General features: G+C 37.1%; 1 protein-coding gene and 1 long non-coding RNA gene across 2 annotated transcripts in view; one reads left to right on the forward strand and one right to left on the reverse strand.

Moving 5' to 3' along the window:
* Window positions 1–24,447, reverse strand: part of LOC123880728 (protein tiptop-like) — a 381,041-nt gene that overhangs the window by 35,522 nt on the left and 321,072 nt on the right. The gene's annotated exons all lie outside the window — the stretch shown is intronic.
* Window positions 2,009–10,524, forward strand: LOC123880784. Its single transcript, XR_006799346.1, has 3 exons — window positions 2,009–2,089; window positions 9,594–9,597; window positions 10,510–10,524. It is a non-coding gene; the product is annotated as an uncharacterized LOC123880784 (long non-coding RNA).

The following is a 24,447-nucleotide window of genomic DNA, read 5'->3' on the forward strand; positions in this document are numbered from 1 at the left end:
TTTAAGTCCTAACTTTGATGCTAATTTGGAAATATCTAACGCTGTCTGTCTAATGTGAACTTATAGTGTCAAAGTTCAGGTTTATTTACGTTTTCTCTTCTATCTGATGTTTTGAAACAGAGCAGCTAGTGGATCTAAACTTTGTAATATTAGGTATGTGATTGTTCTAATAATGAATGAAATAAATCTACCTAAAACGCTAATAATGATGTTGAAATCCCAACAATTGACAAAAAGCCGTGAAGTGTAGGAATAAAAAAGTCAATGATACTTTAGTTATTATAAAAAAGTCAATGATAATTTAGTTATTATTGTCAACTGTCATTTAAAAATTATGATTTATCAAAAATGGTTTGCATCATTGATAAGTATAACAATTTCGTTCTACATTATTTAACTATCTTTGTACAGTTTTTACGTACCTACAAAATCTATTGAATCATAAAAATTATTCCAGCTATAGGTATGTACCTATAGGTCTCCATCCCAAACGTCCGTTAAAGCTTGAAAGCTAAAAATGTCCTTCCAGATTTAATTTATTACCTAATCAAGAGTAGATAACTATTTAGGCATAACATTGGAGGCAATACCTAAGCTTTACCTACAATCGCACCATCAATTTGAATCAGCTAAGTACAATTACATTCAAGTTGCTAATAAATCAATAACATTTTACTACTTCCAAGAAACCTAACGATCTCTTGAAATCAGCCAAACAGACTTGTGAAATCGGCTAGACGCAACTACACTATCAATTGCAGCAGCTATAGATACCTATCAATATTCGCTAATGTATTCCACGCCGCGAAAACAGAGCAATCGTAAACACCGGCTGCGCCCGCGCATTCACCTGTCGCTCGCACGTGGGCGGAGCCAGGAATTCGTATTTACAAAAAAAAAAAAAAAAACTTTCGCGCTTTTTTCCCTTTGCCTGTCATCAACCAGTACCTTAGTATGAGTTTTCTCTCTGAACAACGTGAAAGTCACTGAGTTATTAGTTTTTAAAGTCGTAAATTCGGTGTAATTTTTATAATTTTGTCCTCTTTCATGATCGAATTTCGGTTACGGCATCCAAACTCAACGGGCAGTAGTTAACTATACAGGAGATATTATAGAGAACAAGTGTGTGCACAATCACAGGTGCAATCTCTATTCTCTCGCTCTCACAATCCGATTGCACGAAAATCCGATACGGCCGACAGGAATAAAGCACAAGACCGGTTACTTTACATGATTTCCGAGTCATGATTATATAGCTTCGCCAACGATTTTTTATTGAACAAGTTTTATTGGTTTAGCGGTGAAGGAAAACATCGTGAGGAAATCTACATGCCTGCGTGTTCTCCATGTTCTCAAAGATATGTGAAGTCTATGGCCTAAACCCTTCTCACTTTGAGACCCGTGCTCAGTAGTGGGCCGGCAATGGGTTGATCATGATGAAGTTTTATTGAACAACTTGAATCCTTGAACAAGGCAACTTAGGTCACTTTACTTTGACGTTACAGAGCTTTAATACTCGAACTCTATAAACGTTTTCGAGCTCGTTCTAAGGCTGCAGGGGAATTCGGGTGCGATATTTCCTTCGTTCGGAATCCGAAGGCTGCGCGAGTTGAGATATTTATTCCTTCAGTCGCCGTCGTGAGATTTATGTGACAAGTTGGACTTTTTTCCGTATTGAATTTATTTGAAGGGTTCTTAATCCAGGTAGTGTACCGGATGGGGCGCGTTCTACGTATTCGTTACTGAATGCGGTTTGATTGTGGATAGAATTATAAAACAACTTTAGAAAGAAATTAAAAGGTTTTCAAAAACCCGACTATAATTTGTTCTAGATTGGGTCTGGTGTTTGATAAGTGAAAAACATAATGTTGAACTTTCTTTTTTTTTTAATAAAAAAAATGTGTGAAAATACTGAATGAACTTTTTCAAAAAAAAAATACAGTGTCACTCGGGATACCCCATACAACTAAATACATTGAAGCAGTTAGAAGTTATGGATGGGATAAAGAATCTCACATACATACATACATAGATACATACATACCTATACATGAACCCGGAAAACATTGCACTCCTTTTTTGAGCAGTCGTGTAAAATTCTACATACCTATAGGGGTAAACCTTGAGGAAACAAAAAATGCCATATTATTAGAACAGGAATTATGGAAAATTAAAGTACCTAAGTAGGCTAATGTAAGATATTTGACCTAAGTTGTGAACATTATACTCCTTTTTTAGGCATTCGTGTAAAAATCTATTACATTACATAATTAATGGTCCTTGAAGAAACAAAAAAATGGCATATTACTACAGGAATTATAGAAAATTAAAGTACCTATGTAGGCTAATGTATAAGCAACTTATATTTGACCTACAGTTGTGATCCAATTTTCACCCAAAAAAAATCATTATTCATAATAATCGGTCAACGATCAATCTTGCGTCGCCGTCGGAAGCCACTCAACCTCGCCCCGTTCCGTGGGTTTGCCTGTTATTGTTGTTTGCACACGGACTTATGCCCACTGTTGCCGCCTGACCCGTTTTCACTTCGTCGGCACGCGATCGCATGGATGTGAATTTTATTGCGTTCAGGAAACTTGAAATATTTTCTGACAGCCGATTGTATCTGTGACGAATTAGAATTCAATAGCTAGGTTAGGTTTTGTTATTTCTCTCATTTACCTACCTAACTTTAATTCTCAACTATAACTAAGTTCAACTATTTAAATCAGTATCTTTTTATCAAACGTCAAAACACGCGTTGAGTATGCGAGCTTCTATGAAATACTGGCATGTGACGTCACAATGATTTGACGTGCTTTTTTTTAGTTTAATCGATAATTCAAAATGGTTATGATACTTAAATCTAACAAAAAAGACGGAAGACCATCTATTTGATCATCACTGAGAAATAATTTATTTTTGATGACAAAGGCTAATACCGTATTATGCAATATGTAAGGTACACCAAGATTTTTTCTCAGCTTTGAAACTAAATAAACTTTATGAAAATAACTTTAAAATATGGGAGCAATATTTTAAACAGCCACTAAAGAATCCAACACACATCTAACAACAAAGGGTTGAGCTATTCGTGGCTGGAGATGACAGAATTAAAGTGGACCGACCACCGACGCGACGCAAGCCACCATCAAGATCAACCGCTTCCTGTGTCATCTTACGAGTCACTAATCAAAAATAGGAGCACACATCAATGGGGTTTGATCTTGATACTTACTTTTATTAATAAATCGTGATAACGCTTATAATTGGTTCCTTATTAATATTGTGCATAAATCAAACGTTTGAAAATGTTTTATTATTTTATAGCTGTTAATATTATATATTTATTTTAATTTATCCTTGCTGATTTTATGTTAATTTTCTTTCACTATTTATCGTCTTTCACTAAAAATGGTTTATCACAGATGAATAATTTGGTTAGGTAGGTACCTATGTGATATTTTTAGTCTCTACATGATGTAGTTTATTGCCACATTAAATAAAAAAGTAAAGTTTACATTAAATTAATTAAGTAGGTACAATTTTATAATTATGTAGAGTTGAGATTTATGTAGAATTGGACTAAAAAGGTCCGTTCTAATTAAATAATAAAATAAATAATTAATTGAGATACTTAGTTACAGTTTTTTTTTTAATATAAATTCAGAAACGGAATAATTAAAAGAGAAATTATATCGTGCTTATAATAATAAATAACGTATACGCAATTAATTAATAATGATTGTTGAAAAAAGTAATAATATAAATAAAAACAAAATTGCAAGAAAGTGATTTTTTAAGAGAAAATGTTAAATAAGTATAAAATATGCAACTTATTTATAACCAATAATATTATTATACATAATAACTAATGATTGTAAAACCGCGATCTTAACAGGGCTCTCTCCGTCACTCGCTTCATACAACCGTAGTTCCAATTTCATTTGAATATTAAGCAACCAAAGTCCATGAAATTTTGCAGACATATTCTAGAAACTAATATCTATGTCTGTGGTTTTCCAGATTACTGTTAAAATATTCGGTTTCAAAGTTACGCGGTCTTAAAAATTTTCATACAAATCTTTGAGCCCCTGTAATTTTAAAACTACATATTTTTAGTAAAATCTAAAACACCACAGACACAGATATTAGTTTTTAGAATATGTCTGCAAAATTTCATGGACTTTGGTTGCTTAATATTCAAATGAAATTGGAACTACGTTTGTATGAAGCGAGTGACGGAGAGACCCCTCTTAAAAGATAAATTAAGATAAACCAAGTAATACGGCAGCAAAATGCGAATGCAAACAATACATGCTCATACATAGATGTTTTTAACCGCCGAGGCGTGACTTAGAAAACTGATAACGATTCATATTTACATTGCCAGTTAAGATAAGATGTTTCTTTTGTTTAAGCCGTGCACTTAGCTAATTTTCAAAGTAATCCTTGCGTAAAACCACATATACATTTCACTGTGGTTTTTTTAAATTCAAATTCAAATTCAAAATATTTTTATTCAATTAGACTTTTACAAGTTCTTTTGAATCGTCAAAAGCATCTACCACTGGTTCGGAATGCCTTTTCTACCGAGAAGAACCAGCAAGAAACTCGGCGGTTGCTCTTTTCAAAGATTTTTACAGTTTCAAGAAGTTTTTACAGTTTCTTTAATTTAATGTAGACAAGGAAACTTTGTGACGAAATGGTTTTGATAATTCTATACTTTGCCGTGGGATTTACCAAATCCCTGTTAGATATTCTTGGAAAATTTTCCGTGTTTTACCGTTGTTTCCGTATTTGAGTTTCGCCTACGTGATTTTTGGGTAAATATTGGTTAATCATGTTAATTTATTAGTTTTTTTTTTATTCACTATAGGTAAGCGCTTGACCACAATCACACCTGATGGAAAGTGATGATTATTAACAATCGATTTATTGTACCTACATATTATTAGATCGATACCTCATCGATAGGTAATACTAACACATAATGTGTGAATCACTTAAACATTAATTGTCTCCAATGAAAGATTTACACTTATTGCATAAATTATATGCCTACAACTGAATAATTAGAGAGAAGATTACGAAAACGAAAAAAAGAATTACAGTATGTTACAAAAAGATAAAAACAAACTAAAACCGACTACTGTATAGCTAGCCAGTTTTTGACAAGATAATCCTTAATTGCTAATTTATATTTGGGGAAAGAGAGATGAAAAATATATTTTTTCCGAGAATAACTGATTAAATTGGTTGCAATTACATTGTAATCTAGAGGTTCTAATTCCGAAAATATAACAGGTAGGTTCGCTGATTGTACCTAAATCGTAGCTAGTGTTAATCGGGTTGATTACGCGTGCACTAGACACAATAAACTAATTCTAACATATTCAGAGTATTATTTGGTCACCAGGCCAATGTTTTTACCCGACTACGGCAAAGCCGAAAGGAAGGGTTATGATTTTAGCAGTCTATGTATGTATGTATGTGTGTATGTATGTTTTTACTATGTTTCTTTCGACTACGCCTCATCCTAACATGGCTACAGTCATCTTCTATACTTAATATGTCATACACTACATAATACGAGTAATTATTACAGTACTAGCTGATACCCGCGACTTCGTTCGCGTGGATGTAGGTTTTTAAAATTCCCGTGGGAACTGTTTGATTTTCCGGGATAAAAAGTAGCCTATGTGCTAATTCAGGGTATAATCTATCTCCATTCTAAATTTCAGCCCAATCCGTCCAGTAGTTTTTGCGTGAAAGAGTAACAAACATACACACACACACACACACACGCACACACACACATACAAACTTTCTCCTTTACTAGCTGACGCCCGCGACTTCGTCCGCGTGGATTTAGGTTTTTCGAAATCCCGTGGGAACTCTTTGGTTTTTCGGGATAAAAAGTAGTCTATGTGCTAATCCAGGATATTATCTATCTACATTCTAAATTTCAGCCCAATCCGTCCAGTAGTTTTTGCGTGAAAGAGTAACAAACATACACACACACACACACACACACACACACACGCACACGCACACACACACATACAAACTTTCTCCTTTATAATATTAAGTGTGATGTTTAGTCAGTATTTGAAGTTTTATTTTAGGCGGTTTATAGTACCTACCTAGCTAATAAGCTAGTAGACAGAATATCTAAAGGTCACATTCTCACCCGCTGAAAACGTCAGGCGCGGTATAATCGAGTGGCGGTCACACTGCGTCCAATTTCGGATTCGATCTCATTACCATAACGCGAGTGCCCGCGCAATGCACTGCCCCATCGCGACACACGGCTTGGAATTACGACGAGCAAAATTACAAAGATACTCTTAAAGAAGTCTAAAGAGGGACACAATTAGCTCATGTTACATCATCATCATCATCAGCCTGTGGACGTCCATTCCTGGGCATAGGCCTTCCCTATAGAGTGCCACCACACCCGGTCCTCAGCCTTCCTCATCCAGCCACTTCCCGCCAGCCGCTTTATATCATCGGTCCATCGTGCTGGAGGGCGTCCCACACTACGCTTGCTAAAACGCGGTCTTTCCGGCTCCAACGGCCATCGCCTCTACGACAGGCATGGCCTGCCCACTGTCACTTCAGCTTGCTAACAGTTTGGGCTATGTCAGTGACCTTGGTTCTCCTGCGAATCTCCTCATTTCGGATCTTATCCCTATACTATCATGTTACATACTACTATACAATAATTATGTGACTTTGTGGTTAGCATTATTAGTTATTATGGTATAGTAAAAACATAAATAAGACGACATAAGTAAGATTATGCTGCATAGATTAGAGGTATGGGTATAAAACTTTAAGTCCTCTTCACTCACACGAAATCGCACTGAGTCGTCATAAAATTAAAAAGTAGTATTTTTTCGTTTTGATTCTTGTAAGCCTAGCAATGAAACTTGCAAAGTCAATGTCAATTATTCTGTAATGTCACGTCAAAATCTTCAAGTTTTAGGTTTTAGTATAAAATACTTGCAGAAGATGACTTGCTGCAAGTGTTTAATGTCACACGTGCAAGTGACTTGCCTGTGTTAGTTTATGCTCTCTGAACTAGGCACCCCACCCACTCAAGGTAATGTATTTTTTAACCCTCGACCCAAAAAGAGGGGTGTTATAAGTTTGACGTGTGTATCTGTGTATCTGTCTGTGGCATCGTAACTCCTAAACTAATGAACCGATTTCAATTAGTTTTCTTTTGTTTGAAAGGTGGCTTGATCGAGTGTTCTTAGTTATAATCCAAAAAACTCGGTTCAGCCGTTTGAAAGTTATCCGCTCTTTTCTAGTAACTGTAACCTTCACTTGTCGGGGGTGTTATAAATTTTTAATTCACACTTGTTTAAAGTCTAAATGGCTATGTGCGTCGACTTATCCGTCAGTAAGTCGCACAACCTTACAATGCACGGAGTTTAAAATATTTAGATGCGCATTAGGAGTCATCTTGAACTCGGAATGTATATCGAGTTTCATTACCATATGATAGTCCTCTCGAGGACACTTCGCTACAGGCGCGCACGCTTCGCGCTTACACGGTCTACGCGACACGTAGATTGCACCACCGCTTAGCTACCATACAGTTAGGTATCGATTGCACTTCGTCAGATCAACTGTAGATCCCTTGCGTACAAACGTAGTGCCACATCTCAGACACGTGTAAATTAAAAATTTATAACACCCCCGACAAGTGAAAGGTTACAGTAACTAGAAAAGAGCTGATAACTTTCAAACGGCTGAACCGATTTTCTTGGATTATAGCTAAGAACACTCTCGATCAAACCACCTTTCAAACAAAAAAAACTAAATTAAAATCGGTTCATTAGTTTAGGAGCTACGATGCCACAGACAGATACACAGATACACACGTCAAACTTATAACATCCCTCTTTTGGGTCGGGAGTTGAAAATTAAACTGATTTTGGGAATAACAGCTGAGAACGTGTTCTGGTGGGTATTCACTCACAATCAAGGTCTCACCCAACTATAAGAGTACTAAACTGAAACACTAAATATAAATAGTAAAAACAAAATTAGAAATCCAAGAGTGAAGCTCGCCCGACTTCATACCTAGGTACATTACATGTGTAGCTAAACAAAAATTATTTTCTACTTTTTAGTGTTTTTGGTTTTTGAAGTCGGTTTTATTTTTCTTTTGAAAATTTTTTATTTCACAATTTTTAGTGGCCCTACTGTACTATAATATGCTATGCCCAGTTAAAACCCTACTGTTTACTAAGCTATTACAGTGATCGCGAGCAATTTGCTCTTATCCATTGAGGAGTTCTGTTCTCCATCTCCGAAGATATTCATCAGATCTTCACCAAATTTATATGGGACCACCTGCACAGTATACCCTTTCAAACAAAAAAAATATTTCCAAATCGGTCCAGGGGTCTTTGAGTAATCGGGGAACATACATAAAAAAAAAAAAAAAAAGATCCCGACGAATTGAGAACCTCCTCCTTTTTTGGAAGTCGGTTAAAAATAGCATGTATGAGGTATCCTTCAAAATAGTCTAAACCTAACCTTTAGACAAGCAGTAATTGAAAACAAAGAGAAAAGGGTAGGTTGGGCAGAGTTGAATATAAAGTGTTACGGATGCAACGATTGCCGTGGGTACGACTCCACCGCATTTTATCACCCACTAATGATCTCGAAAGGAACGTAATGAGGAAGGTGGGGACCTCGCACCGCCAATAAGGTATTTATGAGAGGTCTTGTAATGGAACGTGTCACCCCCTATGATATTACCGTTCAGGGTAAATTAGAGACGGCGCTTGTGGTCAGGGATACTAATATATTTGGACACTAAACTGTATGCATTAATGTTGATATCATTTTTGTCGGACTACGTACGAGATTTAATGAATTCTTTAGTTACACTTCGTTCAGATATCTTTCGAGACAATTATGGGGTCTGTCATAATATAAACTTAAATCTAAGTTCTACTCCTATTTTGAATCGTTGGACAGTTTTGTATTTGATTAATTTGTCTTTAAAAACCTAAACCATCACATAGAATAGATGGAAGGATATCTATGATTGAAGGGGTTAAATTTTCAGAAAATCTTTCTTAGCGGATGTCTACGTCATAATAGGCTATTGGCATGCAAAACGGCCCGATTCGTCCAGTAGTTAAAGCTGTGAGTTGATAGATCAGTCAGTCAGTCAGTCAACCAGCTTTTTCTTTTATGTACCTAATTATGTATCATCATCATCATTAACCTATCACCGCTGGCGCGAAATAAGATTTTATTAAAAACCTTTACAACTTATGGTAAGTACCCAATAGGACAGTTGTGATGTATTTTTAGCCGCACAGAAATCTCCAGTAGACGCTAATTGTCTAATGAAGCTGTCCCGGGCGAGCAGTGCGCTGCCCCGTGAGTTATTCGATCGTGGAATACGAGTGTCCGGTTATGGGAACGTTCTAAATAAAGGAAAAGGACAATAGCCGATCGCATGTCGCCGTACGCAGAATGCGACTCGTTAAGTCGCCTCGGACGCGAATTTAAGAGACAGCTTCTAAATATCCAGTGGCGGCGTGCGCATGCGTCGGGAGATGTGTATCGCGCGCACAATACCGCGGCCGGCCGTCACGACGGTCGGGGGAAATATGGACGGCCGCATGCCTGCTTGTTTTATGTTAATGCGGGTACGGCTAGCGAAAATATCGCGAGTGATGGAGCGTAGGATATCAGCGCTAAAAGTAATTATAATAATAAAGAAAACACAAAGGTTGAACAATGAGAAACAAAATAGGAGACGACCCTAAGAAGTATATAGACAAAACAGACGAAGCCAAATGCTCGCTAGCGAAAATATCGCGAGTGATGGAGCGTAGCATATCAGCGCTTAAAGTAATTGTAATGAAAGAGACTAGACTCAGAGATTGAACAATGAGAAACAAAATAGAAGACGACCCTAAGAAGTATATAGACAAAACAGACGAAGCCAAATGCTCGCTAGCGAAAATATCGCGAGTGATGGAGCGTAGCATATCAGCGCTTAAAGTAATTGTAATGAAAGAGAGTAGACTCAGAGATTGAAGAATGAGAAACAAAATAGGAGACGACCCTAAGAAGTATATAGACAAAACAGACGAAGCCAAATGCTCGCTAGCGAAAATATCGCGAGTGATGGAGCGTAGCATATCAGCGCTTAAAGTAATTGTAATGAAAGAGAGTAGACTCAGAGATTAAAGAATGAGAAACAAAATAGGAGACGACCCTAAGAAGTATAGACAAAACAGACGAAGCCAAATGCTCGCTAGCGAAAATATCGCGAGTGATGGAGCGTAGCATATCAACGCTTAAAGTAATTCTAATGAAAACGAAAACACAAAGGTTGAAGAAAGTAAGGCTAGCGAAGAATAGCGACCGGGAGATGCAACATCGGACATTCATTGTAATGAAAGAAATAAGCACACTCGGGTACTGTATTATGATTCCCATAAGTATAAGTAATCCCACTGTAAGAAAAACAAGGGTTTTCAAGGGTAAATCTTGTGCAATCGTTTGATAGTCCAAAAGGTGACTGAACGATTTCGAAGGTCGAGCTTCGAGGAACGAGCTCAAAATCCTTTTTAATCGTAGTGACAGCTCCAGTAACTTTTTGAAGCTTTTTTCATATATTTTTTTTGTGCATGTCGCATGCTGCATGTTGCACCATACAGATTTCTTTGGTTTGGCGGATTGTAGCAAATTAAGCTTTTAGTTCCTTGTATATCATGGACTTCCGCAACATAACGCCTGCTTCTAAACTACATTTTAAATAACGAGCAAACGAGAGGGCGGGTCACCTGATGTTAAGTGATTACCGCCGCCCATGAACATTTGCAGCACCAGAGGCACCGTCGATATGCCGCCGTATTTCCGTTTTAGCAATTAAATATCACTTGCTTTAATAGTGTATCATGATTCATGAATAAACATTGGCTATCACAGAGTACCTACATATTAATAGACGGTACCTATCATAAGATAATCGAAAAGAGTGTTCATCGGCCAGGAATGAAAAAGAAGCAAGAAAAGAAAGAAAGAGAGCGCACATGTTATTGTGAGGACACGTCACACGAGGAAGTGGAATAATTAACGAGAAGTCCTCGACGCAGCGACGTGTTCCCACTCGCACTATCTCGCCTGTCGATCTGCGAAATTCTTAAACCTAATAAGTCGCCCGAGTCTCATTTGTGCAGGCCTGGGAGTGGACTGGGAAAAAGGAATATCGATAAACGAGGCGGCCCCCAATAATTTAGGGTCATTGTTTCTACCGTTGATATAAATGCCACGGATACGCAGTTCCTTGGAAATGCAAGGACACCTGATTTATGTAATTTTTAGGAAAAACGGAACCCTTATAGGATCACTTTGTTGTCTATCTGTCTGTCTGTCCGTCTGTCGTGTCTGTCAAGAAAATCTATAGGGTACTTCCCGTTGACCTAGAACCATGAAATTTGGAAGGCAGGTAGGTATTATCTAACACAAGTAAAGGGAAAAATTCGAAAACCGTGACTTACATAAATAAAAATAAAATGTGTTTCAATTTCCAAAATAAGATAAAGTTTTAAACCAAGTGGAGTATCATATGAAAGGGCTTTCGATGTACATTCTAAAACAGATTTTATTTATTTTCATGCATAATAGTTTTTGATTTATCGTGCAAAATGTCGGGAAAATACCCGAGTAGGGAACCTTCACTTGGCCCGGTTTTTTAGACTCACTTTTTGGCAGCCTCTTTATGGGAAGCTTATTTGTATTTTGGCTCACATTGACTAATCAAACTCAATGGAAGACACGTGTTAGAAACGTAGACAACGGTAGAAAATAAATTAGTGTCTCTGATTTGCCAGAGTTTCACACAAAAGTGTTGCTACAAAGTTACATGATCTCAAGAATGTATACAAATCTTTAAAACCATGTCATTTTAAAAGTGTTTTTATAACACGTATCTGCAAAATTACATCAAGTTTGATTGGAATGAGAACAAACTTGCTCTATCATTATTTTGTGATGTACAACAGACATGTTTTTAACCCCCGACCCAAAAAGAGAGGTGTTATATGTTTGACGTGTGTATCAGTCTGTGGCATCGTAGCTCCGAAACTAATAAACCGATTTTAATTTAGTTTTTTTTGTTTGAAAGGTGGCTTGATCGAGAGTTCTTAGCTATAATCCAAGAAAATCGGTTCAGCCGTTTGAAAGTTAACAGCTCTTTTCTAGTTAGGTACTGTAACCATCACTTGTCGGGGGTGTTATAAATTTTTAATTTACAATAGTCATTCATTTATTTAACTATTGCTAACAATATGTATTAAGGTATATATGTTTTTGTAAGTCTATTTTAATATATAAATATTTGTAAGTATATATTATAACATAATATCTACTTTATTTATTTTTTATTTTTCATGATTACTGTCTATCTTTGCTGTACCTATTCTACTCCATTTACAACCTCTCGCACTGCCAAGGGTCACTGGTAGAGATCTCTTATAGAGATAAGTGCTTCCCTGTCCACTTTTTCTTTCCTTTTATTTATATTGTTACAACTTTCTGGTACAAATAAATAAATAAATAAATAAATAAATATGATTACGCAGCTTACGTCAAATGTGTCTAGGTGTAATATCTTGTATTTGTATATCAGTGGTCCAGCTCCTTAATTTATGGAGTGCGGGAGTACGATTGATTTGTAGGTTTAGGAGGGTACTGTTAAAAGAGTGGAGGGATAAGCACTTTTAAATCCTACAGGCTTGATCAGGCGTCTCAAAGCTTCAAGGCGTCGAACAGAACAAGGGAACCAATTTCTTTACCGACTTTATGGTAAAAAAAGTCCTTGGACAGACGGACTGGAAGAAATCCAGTTCGTCTGTCCGTCAGTCCATCTGTCTGTATGTTACAACCAATTTAAAAATAAATTGTCACTCGTGTAAGGTAGGAAAGTTCCATTATAAAAACCTAATACCGTTATATAGAAGCATGTTAAAATTTTGCAAATAAAATAAAATAACAGGACACCCTGTAATTCGACAGTGTGAGTCGAAAACATTTGATTCTTTCTCAAATCATAGGTCAATACCTAACCTTTTTAAATAGGTAGGTACTTTAAAATCATAAAGGTCCCTAAGACAATTTTTTTTTCAGAAAACTACTGACCGCCTTAGATCTTAGCAACTTAGCATGGGTTACAGAACTAACTTTATGCGTGTTCTGACATTAACCAGCTTTTTTTAAGTTTCTATGGCTAGAGCAGATAAAGTTATCTAGCCCGAAATAAAGTCTGAACTCTATAGTTTCAATAATTGAAATAATTGTAAATACCTCGATTTGATTAATAAAACTTGGTCTAGCAATAAACAACAATTTCGGGTCGTGAAATTGTCTATTATAGCACTAAAGACAGACTTAAAGGTGGACGTTTGAACACCTATAATTTAGTGGCACAGCTTGCCACCCGCGTTTTAGGCTGATTACACACAGGCTATATAATTGCCTGAGCAATTGGTTGATTTAGCAATTTTATAGTTCAATAGAAGAAGCAACCAGCAATCGTCTAATTTGCTTAGTCTCTACCCTAGTTCTTGTGGTAAACTTCGCATCTATACCCTGTATGCCTAAAAGTGCTCCATAATGTTCTCAAAGGTGTGTGAAGTTTGCCAATCCGCACTTGGCCAGCGTGATGGACTTCGGCCTAACCCTTCCCATTCTGAGAGGAGTCTCCCGTGCTCAGAATGAGTCAGAAAGAGGTTGATAATGATGATGGTAATTACCTATTTATGTAAAACCCTCCTGATTTTAAAGACAGAATAAAAGAGAATCATTTTTGGTTTTTAGTTTTAGTTTTAAGTTTTATGGATAAAATAGTGCCTGTTTTTTATCTAAGGTCAATCCCGATGTCAACAGTTTCTTTCATTGATGGACGTACCTAGATCAAACCCCTTTATCGACTGGGCATTTCCTCTAGACCGCGATTCTACAACACTAGACATGATGTCACATTTTGTGTGTATGTGTGTGTGTTTGTATGTGTGTGTATGTTTGTTACTCCTTCATGCAAAAAATACTAACCTTTCAGCCAAATCCGTATTTGGCTGAAATTTGGAATGGAGATAGACAATATCCTGGATTAGCACATAGGCTACTTTTTTTCCTGGAAAATCAAAGAGTTCCCACGGGATTTCGAAAAACCTAAATCCACGCGGGCGAAGTCGCGGGCATCGGCTAGTTTAAAATAAAGTAAAGCATGTCTTAGTTTATAGTATGCAGGCGCTCTTAGTAGAACAAGGTGCCATTACCACCCGCGTTTAATACAACACTTGCCTCAAGGCCCAATAATTCCTTCGCGATCCCATTGTACATTCAACGTCCTACCGAAGGGACTCTCACGATCAGCCGTCATCGCCCGTCGTAATTCCTCCACGGCATCCGATCCATGTAGAGGCCTAACTTAATATGTGCATCACGATGTACATTGTAAGCGTATATGGACTGCACCCCGCCCAGGCCCACCGGCCAATCCTATCGCGCATTTTAATGCTCATTGTATGTATATTCCCGGAGACGGAGGGAATAAATTGAGTTTTCTGAAACGCATTGACGGTTCGCGACGCCCAGTGATCGGGAATGAGGGATTTAAAGGCCCAACAATAAGCTTACAGGCAAGGCAAGAGCCAACTGGTATCATTAATGCCAGGCGCGAACCAGAATATACGCGGACGTTCTGTATAATATGTTTCAAGAAGAAGAAAACTTATTAGATTAAAATATAAAGTGGATTGAAATTAGAATTACGTGAATAATGTTATTCAAAGGTTATCCGCAAACAGAGAAAACTCATGTCCACAATCATGCGGAGGAAGCTCGCTTTTTTGGACATTTACAGGTAGGACCCTAATTCTCATTCCAAAGATTAGTCGTAGAAGGAAAAATTGAAGGCAAAAGGGCTTCACGTCACCATAGACGTAAATGGTCGATGTGATGCATGGATACAGTTGGAGACCTAGAGAGTGATATAATAGGCTTTTAATCCCGAAAAATCAAAAAGTTCCAACGGGCTTTTCAAAAACCTAAATCCATGCGGTCTAAAAATGAAATCTTACGACAATGGGACGATAGAGAAAGCCTATGTCAAAACAGTAGGGTATTAATAGGCTGTCCTCTACTTCATTTTATTCCAGAAAAGGATTTCCACAAGATTTTCAAAAACCTAAATCCATGCTGATTAAAATAAAACCCTTCCCTACGAACGGGAAGATATAGAAAGCCTTTGTCAAACCAGTAGATCATTAATAGGTTGTCCCCCTAAGTTGGCACGCAAAAACAAGAGAAATCCACGAGATTTGTCAATTACCCGTCGCCGGCCATCTTGTAAATGTCACCGGCTCGACCAATTACGTACCGGCGCGCGCGCAGCCGTCAAGCAACAACGCACTGCTCTACACCCTCTGCCATTTATAGAGACGCAATCTCACATCGCTAGCGCGTTCCAATTAATGCTAATCCGATATTGAAAGGCTGAGGTATAAATTGTCGACGAAGACGTATCGCCAGGCCGGCTATCTATTGCGAATCCAGCCTTTCAGAAAGTCTTTTATACTTGTACATACCTTGAAATTGGTATATCTGTGTACCCACTGAGATGTGATTACAAAATATATTGATGTACCTTTTTATTAATTCATTAAACCACGAAATAAGTCTAAAATCATCTGCAGTTAAAGGTTAAAAAAAGGCGTTCTTACTTTAATTAAACTTGGAAACTGCCATGACAATTAATGAGACATAATGACAAAAGAGAATAAAACGAACTACATAATGTTATTTAGGTTATGGTCATTTATTAAATCATCAATGCTTCGATCAATCCATGTAAAATTTGGACACTCACTTAGGTACTTTGGGCCTTACGAGTATAATAATAAATTAATTAGGATTCCAGAATCCAGATCCTTATTTCTGTAGACTCTAAGATTGTGAACTGGAATCGACCTTATTGCATTAATTTTATCAGGCAAACCATTATTTTTAAAGATGTCACCATAAGCAAAACTGCCAATTCTCGCGTAAACCAATGACCAGTTTCAGATTTACACAAAAACCATTGAAAATCAAAAGAAACTGCAACATATTTTAATATTAAATACCACGAAACTAGTTAAGTATGAGGTTAACCTGTTACTAGTTACAAACTTAGACGACTACCTCTAAAACTTAAAAGAAACTGAAACAAACAATTTTAGATATCACAAAACTAGTTAAGTTGAGGATTGCATGTAAAATTCCTAGTGTAATTACGAAACACGTAGTTAAATTTGTCCGGGAATCGAACACGTCACCCCGCGTTTCCGAGAAGCTAGCTTATTAGCAAAAGAAACGTTTATAGGAGCGTCGCATGCAACCAATTATTTTAGCCTGGCTTCTGAATTGTACATAGGTAGGTTGATTGTGCCAATGTTTGAACAAAGATGACATTCGATTGAAAGTTATTTGAATATGTTGACAACCATATACAAACGGTAAACAAGTGTAAATTAAAAATTTATAACAGCCCCGACAAGTAAAAGTTAGAGTAACTAGAAGAGAGCTGATAACTTTCAAACGGCTGAACCGATTTTCTCGGATTACAGCTAAGAACACCCTCGATCAAGCTTTTTTTCAAAACAAGTGTAAATTAAAAATTTATAACACCCCCGACGATCCAAAGTATCTGAGTTTTCCAAAACATCATTTTCAAATAAATAATTATGTATTTAGGCAACGTCCATCTTGACAGCTTGACATTTGTCTATTGACATAATATTATGAACCTAACGGTTATCTAACCTTTTTTCTACAAGAAAACTAGAAAAGAGCTGATAACTCTTAAACGGCTGAACCAATTTTTCTAGATTATAGCTAAGAACACTCTCGATCAAGCCACCTTTCAAACAAAAAAAACTAAATTAAAATCGGTTCATTTGTTTAGGCGCTACGATGCCACAGACAGATACACAGATACACAGATACACAGACACACAGATACACACGTCAAACTTATAACACCCCTCTTTTTGGGTCGGGGGTTAAAAACTAAATTAAAATCGGTTCATTCGTTTAGGAGCTACGATGCCACAGACAGATACACAGATACCTACACCCGTCAAACTTATAACAGTTAACGACACAGGTCTCTTCTCAGAATGAGAAGAGAAGTTCACCACGCTGGCCAAGTGTGGATTAACTGGCTTCACATACTTCTGAGAAGATTATGGACAACTCTCTGGCATACAAGCTCCTTAACGATATTTTCCTTCATTGTTAAAGCAAGTGATATTAAATTGCTTAAAACGCACATGTGGAGGGCGAAGTGTTATCTAGGTTATATTATTGGTAGATTGTTGAAGATATATTTGCGACAATAATAAAATTTATTTAAGTTAGAGAAGCAAAAAATTGAAAGAAAGCTGTTGAATTGATCGGACTCAATTTTAGCAGAGTTTTAGGCCGTTTTGTTTGGAATGACTTCAAAATTATATTCAGTCATCGAACTCGCGAGATTCAGACTCGAATTTAGCACAGTTTTAGAACGTTTTGCTTAGAATAAGTTCAGATTTCGTATTAGTGCACCAAAAACAAGTGAATAAACAGCATTTTGATTAGAATTAGTTCGCCAGATCCTCAGTTATAATTATTACAACTATAAAGCTGCGACCACACTGGTGATAATGATTGATGGATGGATTGTCAGAGGATCCATCATGCACGCGCCGCGCAGTCGCCAGCCGTCTTGATCCATCAAACTCTACGGGACAGGATATTGGGAGTGCTTTTTGTGTCTCTGACATAAAAAAGGTTGGTATGCCAATATTACCTTACTTAAGTAAGTTCTCATTATCAACAAACCTGTCGCGTTAAAGGTTTGAGCTATTATTTTTTAATCTTTTACAAGTTAGCCCTTAATTGCGATCTCACCTGGTGGTAAGTGATAGTGTAGTTTAAGATGGAAGCGGGCTTGGGATATGACCCATAAACCTTGTCGGTTTCTACGCGGCATCGTACCGGAACGCTAAATCACTCGGCGGCACGGCTTTGCCGTTAGGGTGACGAAATTATAAATTCCCAAATCATCCCTGCCAGGAATCGAACCTGAGACCTCCCGCTTAGAAGACTGTCGGGAGCTGTTTGATTTTCCAGGACTATTCGACCCCGGGATGCAAGCTATCTCTGTACCCGGTAAAATCGGTTTAACGGATACGTCGTGAAAACCTAGCAAACAGACAGACAAATACACTTTCACATTTACAATATTAGTATGAATAGCATTCGAAAATAAAGTAGATATAGCTACTATCAATGCAAAAAAGTCAAAATTTGGATCATACTCGTAAGTTCCCTAGTACATACCTAACATGCAAGCCTCAATAGTTCAACGGTTATAGGAGCGGACTGAAATCCGAAAGGTCGGCGGTTCAAACCCCTCCCGTTGCACTATTGTCGTACCTACTCCTGGCACAAGCTTAACGCTTATGTGGAGGGGAAAGGGGAATGTTAGTCACGATTAAAATGACTAATATTCTTTATTTAAAAAAAACTCACAAACAATCACCTCTTTTTTGGGGGGATTAAAAAAAATAAGTTTTAGAAAACTTGTTAAACGAACTTAGTCTAAGCTCTTATCTCTACTCTTGGTTCCAGCTAGTAGATATATCTATGTATAGAAGAGACTGAGACATAGTAAAGAATGTTTCCTAGTAGAATAGCGTGCATAAGCTACTAAGGACGGAGTAGATTCGATCGACGTTAGAGGTGGAGCGTGAGTTATGAATGACATTGAAACGGGCTCGGATGTAGAAGAGATGGATATGGTATTCCTAATGAGATTTTCTTGTTTATGTACTGTTTAGTGCTAAGCGAAAAAAAAATCTTTACAGAATCACTTTGTTATGTCTGTCTTTCTGACTGCCTGTATGACTGTCAAGACCCGTCAAGGAATTCAAAACCTAAGGGTACTTCCCGTTGACCCAGAATCATGAAAATTGGCAGGTAGGAAAAACCCAAAAACCGTGAATTTGGGGTTACAATGAAAAAGTGTTATTTTTGTACAATGTTACGGAACCCTTCGCGTGCAAGTCTGACTAGCATTTGACCAGTTATTTTAGTGAAAAAAGACCTAGATAAGTTATTACGCAGAAGACAATTAATTTGTCTGATATTTTTTAAATAAAAATAGAGCAAACGAGCGGGCGGGTCACCTGATGTTAAGTGATTACCGCCACACATGAAAGCAGCACCAGAGGAACCGCGGATACATTACCGGCCTTTCAGGAATCATAGTAAAATGCGGTAATAGTTGACCAATGACCTATCCTATTTGGTATTACCTACATCCTTCATTTTGTCATGTTACATGTTATCAAACACGCAGACAAATAGTCCTACCTTAGTTGCTAAGAATTCGGCCTATATATAACTATTTTGTATTTACATCCTTGACCTGTCATACTCATGACTCATGTTACATGATTTTATCAAACACGCTGAACAAATAATACCACATAAGGATACCGCCTCCATAAGTGGATTCGCAATTATTTCGTACATCTCGGAGCACCGCTTCTCTGGAGCCGGTCCCACAATAATAATAATACGTCAACGCCAGCACACTATCTAAATGGTGTTTGAATTGTTTCCATCAATAAGGCACCGAGTGTGTATCCCTGTACGTTGACGTTTGTTTTTATTTAATTTATTGCACTGTGTCGGTCTGTGTCCGACTTAAGGACAGGCCACTGACTGAAAGAAGTTATCAGTGTCCCTTATTTTGTTACGGAACCCTGAAAATGCTCGTCCGGACTGACTGACTGATCTAGCAACGCATAACCTAAACCGATGGGGTTAGAAACCTAAAATTTTAATAGTAGATAGGTTTCTTTTATGACGCAGACACGCACTAAGGACGGATTTTTGAAAATTCTTTTCACAGAGTATAAAAGTCAACTTGCAAGTTAAATTTGGTTAAAAAAAAAAGAAATGCGTGTTTCAGGATTTTGTAAATTTCACTCCTACGCCGATTTTCCAAATCCAACTCGAGCGAAGCCGCGGCAGATTAGCCAGTGTAGTCCTATGCTTATTTATGTAAAGAACATTTTAAGCATAAACTGTCTCTTCGTATTCCATACTGAGGCTTTATAGAAAAATCGATAAGGTCCGTGCATCGGAATCTCCTTGTTCAAGTATAGTAGGAGCACATACAAGCATACGTTGTATAGTAGGGTGACAAAGCCTTGCATGTCTGTGGACAATGTACAGGACACGCGGACAGCGTGTTCACACAATCAGATTGCGTTGCTTTATAGCACCGAGTGGGCCCCATTAGTACCGGGCCCTGCTTGAATTGCCTAATTAGAATTACACGGACGGGCGAGGACCGGTTTTTAGTTTTCGCTATTCGATCGCGATTAGCGGCCGAGTGAGAAGACTCGTAGCTCCTTATTAGGCGTCCTTTATGCTATTCCTGGTTGGAATAGTTAAAATCGATTCCCCACTAGCATAAAGTTCTTATTACTTTCGCTGCTTTAGTTTTGTTGTTTTACCAGCTTTTGCCTGTGAATGTTTTCGCGATACTTATAAAACCTATAGCACTCGGTAATAATGTAGCTCTCTATAAAGGGAAGAATTTTCAAAGTCATTTATTCAAACTGGGTACTATTGTGCACTTTCTGATTGGCAAACAATGATGTAGTTTTTGAAATCGGATGAGTAGTTTCGGAGATTAATATGTCCAAATCCACTTACAAGCTTTGCCTTTTTTATAATATTAAAAAAGAATTTAAAAAAAAAAATTTAATGGAGATCTAAATAAGAGAGAGCCTAAATAAAATATAATTTATTTCCTGGCCCTTGGGAGTTTCGAAAAATCTGGCCTTAATTTTTTGTCTACATTCTAAAGAGAATCTCAGCTTTCTAGAAACTCTTGAAGGGTTTGGAATGAGCATTTATGAGTCAGTGAGTAAATCAGGACTTTTCTTTTTATACATTCAGATTTAGACTAGCGAATCCACTCAGATTTCACTCGTGTAGTATTTCATAAAATTTTCTCTTAATGGATGAGTAGGTTACAGAGAAACCAACCTGTAAAGTCTCAAGTTTTTAGACCGTTGATTTGATTTGTAAGTTACTGATGTATTTTTTATAAAAATGATAATTTATTTATTTTGATGGTCATTCTTAAAATACGATTATTACTAACTAAAATATCAAGTAACAAAATATAAACCACCTTTATATTTTTTTATTATATCTAAAAGCGCGTGTCATAATAATTAAAGTCATAATTTATTTCGCTTAAAAATATAAATTCCAAGCCCTCGCAACAAACACACTCATTTGATTCCAAAATGATAACTTTTCGCCTCACGTTCAAGGTCCTTGACTCGCTTCCGATAAAATGATCTACACATCGTAATGTTATGAGAGTGCCACCACATCTTGATACATAAACTTTATAATTTATCGTTGCTTTATTTTATCGCCACAAATAAACGAGACACCCCGCAATATAACACTTTATGCAGGCGCATTCGTAAGTATGGACGTCCGAGAAATGCGTGCATAAAGATATCTGTTCCGTAACACAAAAAAACATTATCGCTGAAATATCGATACAATTTCCTTGATCCGTAATATAAAATCGCGCGGGTTGACGTTTTGTTTAAATTTACGCTCGCGCGCATCGAGCGCTTGTCGTAAAATTGAGGACGTTATGGTCGCTGATAAGTGCGATGTCGAGTATCGGACTGTCCGGCGTGACATGTTTACTGTGGACACCCTACGAGCGGACTATTTGAACTTTGCAGTTTTTTATTAGGCACCGTAAAGTTTAGAGGCTCGTGGCGAATAAAAGTTTTTAAACCTGATTTTATATTAAGCTTATTACTAGTATCCAGAGCTATATTACAAATTCCAAAAATGTCTGTTGTAACCTATCGTTATCATGGCTCAAAGAGTGCCCGTACTCAGTAGTGAGCCGGCGATGATTTGGACGATGGTGATGACTCAATCTATTTGCTGAGCTGATAAAAAAGCTGTATTGACGTGGTTCCACGATACATCATAGTTGACATTTGGCGAGGATACGCTTGTATTGACACTGCATCAATCATACGGCAACGGACGCTTATCCTAGCCCTTTAATTGCTATCGGAACACTACATTTTTGACTTTATTACTTCACGCCAACCAAATTTCAACTTTAATACTCAGTATTAAGAGTTGTTTTTGGTCCAATACAAATACACCTGAAAAGTCTGAGAGCTGGTAATCAAAATACATAGACTGCACGAACAAGCTAAAAGTTACAGCTTTTTTCGTTTTTAGAAATGTTACTTGAATTATCTTTCTACGAGTGCATTGTGTTTTGTTCGCATTCGCTATGTATATTCTGTCATTTCGTATACTTAATACATATATTTCTACTTGGGATTAAAATTGAAATAGGTATGCATTATTTTATAGCAATTCAAATGAATTGAACGAACGGGTCTTAGTGTAACAGCTTTATTTCGCAGAAATATGTTTTTTACAATTTCCTAAGAATAACCGGCCATTGACCGGCCTTTCTTGAACATAAAGCAATAATTTGATAAAATATAAGTACACATTTTTAGTAGTAGTTGCATTATTACTATTTATTAACTAGAAAAAAAGTTGAAAAGTTTTGAACAGTTTCCTTGCTTTGACGGTCGCTATCTCTTGAACTATAGTATAGACATTGATGCACGTGTCAGTAAAAAGTCGGTAGGTGGCAATTAGAGGGCCATGTTATTGTTTACCTGCCTCAAGTGCGAGATCGATCGATCATCGATTAATGCAGATAAAGATACTTACATAATTTAATATGCCTATGAAAAATACAAAGGTGCAACGGGTGACCACATCGGCCATAGTACGCTTTCGCAGGCACTTAAAACATACCTCATATACAATTTATTTATACTATTGACTGTGATTTCGCTCATGCTAATATTATAAATGCGAAAGTGTGTCTGTCTGTCTGTCTGCTACCTTTGCACGGCCCAACAGTTTAACCGATTCTGACGAAATTGGTACAGGGTTAGCTTATCTCCCGAGGACAGACATAGGTTACTTTTTATCTCGGAAAATCAAAGAGTTCCCACGGGATTCCCAAAAACCCATCCGTTTAACCGATTTGTATGTTTGGTACCGAGGTAGCTTGTGTCCCTGTTATTGACATAAGCAACTTTTATTCCGGAAAATCAAACAGTTCCCACGGGATCTTAAAAAACCTAAATCCAAGCGGACGAAGTCGCGGGCATCCTCTAGTATGTATTATATAATATCTTTTCATTCCCTATTCCGTGGGAATATCTAAAAATTTGGTTTTATTTCCTTTTCTACCTCTGGGAACCTTAGTACAAAATGGTTTTCTAGGTCCAGTGTTTGGGATTCCTGCACAGGTTTCCTCTCAAAGTGAGGGGGATTTAGAACATTATCCACCACACCCATGTATGGACGCTCAGTCAGAAATTATAAAATTCCAAACTCTGTCGGGAATCGAACTCGGGACCCCCCACTAAGACCACAGCGTTTACCACTGCACTTATGAGGTCGTCAAAAATGTACCAGTTTCAAAATTATCTAACAGAGTTCACAAAAGAGTCTGTCAAATTCCTATCTTTATGGCCAGATAGATACAATTCCCAATAAATTCAGAAGAAACATCATGAAAACAATGAAAGCTAATCGGCCCAACTAAACTTCCTACAAGTATAAAAACGTCGTATTAAAGTTATTGTGACTATAAAAAAGGCGGACTATATCCGATTTCTGATCGTAAAAAGGCAGTAAAAGTTTTTGACGGGTTCTTAATAACCTATTAAAAGTAGTATAAAGCTTAGTGTCAACCGTCCATGAATATACAATTTGTGAATATTGATAAGGCATCCATCCCACAAACTTCAAAGTTTAGAGCTACGTCAGAGTGAACGAGAGTGTGGTAGCTCCTGGGTTGACCTTGAATTAACTACTGCCAAGGAGAACTGGATTATTTCACAGGTTGCAAATGCAAGAATTTATTTTGGCAAATCATTATGACTTGTACTGTTTGTTGCTGGCTAGTAAAATTATCATAATCAGTGCTAAAATTTATTTTGGTTTGTCATACCTACTGTTATCAATTATCAATCATGCATACTCATTATTAAATTACGTATTTGGCAAAAAGTGGCTAACCTAATAAATTTTAAAATATAAAAAATAATTTTTAAAGACGATTCTTCAATGATAGTAAAAGTAAGATGACTTTGCAATCATATTGTACATTATAAAATCAATGTCTTATGAGTATGTCGTAGTAACACGTACTCGTAGGTACAGTCAAAGGTCGTAAGTCGTTTAGCACCTTAATGATCATAATAT

This window comes from Maniola jurtina, chromosome 3, assembly GCF_905333055.1.
Source record: "Maniola jurtina chromosome 3, ilManJurt1.1, whole genome shotgun sequence".
Taxonomy (NCBI): domain Eukaryota; kingdom Metazoa; phylum Arthropoda; class Insecta; order Lepidoptera; family Nymphalidae; genus Maniola; species Maniola jurtina.